The following is a 2,500-nucleotide window of genomic DNA, read 5'->3' as shown; positions in this document are numbered from 1 at the left end:
TGTATGTGTGTGGGGCAAAGTGTTTCTGCTCAGTGTACCAGGGGCACGGAGAAAAGTTGTCGTACCATAGGCACCAGGAGAGTGTGTGTGTATGTGGCAAAGTGTTTCTGCGCAGTGTACCAGGGGCACGGAGAAAAGTTGTCGTACCATAGGCACCAGGAGAGTGTGTGTGTGTGTGTGTGTGTGTGTGTGTGTGTGTGTGTGTGGCAAAGTGTTTCTGCGCAGTGTACCAGGGGCACGGAGAAAAGTTGTCGTACCATAGGCACCAGGAGAGTGTGTGTATGTGGCAAAGTGTTTCTGCGCAGTGTACCAGGGGCACGGAGAAAAGTTGTCGTACCATAGGCTCCAGGAGTGTGTGTGTGTGTGTGTGTGTGTGTGTGTGTGCGTGTGTGTGTGTGTGTGTGTGTGTGGCAAAGTTGTTTTGCTCAGTGTACCAGGGGCACGGAGAAAAGCTGTCGTACCATAGGCACCAGGAGTGTGTGTGTATGTGGCAAAGTGTTTCTGCTCAGTGTACCAGGGGCACGGAGAAAAGCTGTCGTACCATAGGCACGAAGACTGTGTGTGTGGCAAAGTTGTTCTGCTCAGTGTACCAGGGGCACGGAGAAAAGCTGTCGTACCATAGGCACGAGGGGAGTGTGTGTGTGTGTGGCTTAGTGTTTCTGCTCAGTGTACCAGGGGCACGGAGAAAAGTTGTCGTACCATAGGCACCAGGAGAGTGTGTGTGTATGTGGCAAAGTGTTTCTGCGCAGTGTACCAGGGGCACGGAGAAAAGTTGTCGTACCATAGGCACCAGGAGAGTGTGTGTGTGTGTGTGTGTGTGTGTGTGTGTGTGTGTGTGTGTGTGGCAAAGTGTTTCTGCGCAGTGTACCAGGGGCACGGAGAAAAGTTGTCGTACCATAGGCACCAGGAGAGTGTGTGTATGTGGCAAAGTGTTTCTGCGCAGTGTACCAGGGGCACGGAGAAAAGTTGTCGTACCATAGGCTCCAGGAGTGTGTGTGTGTGTGTGTGTGTGTGTGTGTGTGCGTGTGTGTGTGTGTGTGTGTGTGTGGCAAAGTTGTTTTGCTCAGTGTACCAGGGGCACGGAGAAAAGCTGTCGTACCATAGGCACCAGGAGTGTGTGTGTATGTGGCAAAGTGTTTCTGCTCAGTGTACCAGGGGCACGGAGAAAAGCTGTCGTACCATAGGCACGAAGACTGTGTGTGTGGCAAAGTTGTTCTGCTCAGTGTACCAGGGGCACGGAGAAAAGCTGTCGTACCATAGGCACGAGGGGAGTGTGTGTGTGTGTGGCTTAGTGTTTCTGCTCAGTGTACCAGGGGCACGGAGAAAAGTTGTCGTACCATAGGCACCAGGAGTGCGTGTGTGGCAAAGTTTTTCTGCGCAGTGTACCAGGGGCACGTTTCAATTTACTTTCTGGAGTACCAGGGGCACGAGGATTTTGCCAGTGGTGTTTTGCTTTGTTAGTGGGAGGGGGCTTAAGTGTGGGTCCCTGGGGCCTGCTGGAGGTCAAGGTCCATGCTGGATATGTGGTGGAGCGTAACTGCAAGAAAGGCGAGCTAGTGGGGGACTAGAGCAGGGGAGAATGTGGGTCCCCGGGGCCCGCAGGAGGTCAAGAGCCATGCTGGATATGCGGTGGAAGGGTAACTGCAGGAGAAGGAAAGGTACTGGGGGACAAGAGCAGGGGAGCATTCGGGTCGCCGGGGCCTTCTTGAGGTCCAGGTCCATGTTCGATGTGAGTAGCAGCAGGGCCAGTGCGCCAGGAGCACATCTTTTTCGACCATAAAGGAGACAGGAGGCCGACTCACTGCCTCGGCCAAATGGAGAGGGAATTTAGGCAGGGCCAGTGCACAAGCATGGATCTTTTTCAGCTGTAAGGGAGACAAGAGCAAGGTGTGATGTAGGTCCCTGGGGCCTGCTGGAGGGCAAGGTCCATGCTCGATGTGAGTAGTTCAGCAGGGCCAGTGCACCAGCAGCACATCTTTTTCGACCGTAAGGGAGACAGGAGGCCGACTCACCGCCTCGGCCAAATGGAGAGGGAGTTTCAGCATGTCCAGTGCACCAGCAGCACATCTTTTTCGACCGTAAAGGAGAAAGGAGGCCGACTCACTGCCTCGGCCAAATGGAGAGGGAATTTCAGCAGGGCCAGTGGAGAAGCATGCATCTTGTTCAGCCGTAAGGGAGTCAGGGAGTTGTCATGGTGGTCCCCCTGGAGGTGGGGGAGATTGCAAATTAGCTAGGGAGGAGGGTGCGTACAGCGGAGGTGGCAAAGTGTTTCTGGTCAGTGTACCAGGGGCACGAACAAGAGTTGTCGTACCATAGGCACCAGGAGTGTGTATGTGTGTGGGGCAAAGTGTTTCTGCTCAGTGTACCAGGGGCACGGAGAAAAGTTGTCGTACCATAGGCACCAGGAGAGTGTGTGTGTATGTGGCAAAGTGTTTCTGCGCAGTGTACCAGGGGCACGGAGAAAAGTTGTCGTACCATAGGCACCAGGAGAGTGTGTGTG

Source organism: Neolamprologus brichardi, unplaced genomic scaffold (assembly GCF_056152115.1).
Source record: "Neolamprologus brichardi isolate AB-2024 unplaced genomic scaffold, ASM5615211v1 NODE_ptg000089l+_length_125325_cov_1, whole genome shotgun sequence".
Lineage (NCBI taxonomy): Eukaryota > Metazoa > Chordata > Actinopteri > Cichliformes > Cichlidae > Neolamprologus > Neolamprologus brichardi.
This window is presented reverse-complemented; position numbering follows the sequence as displayed.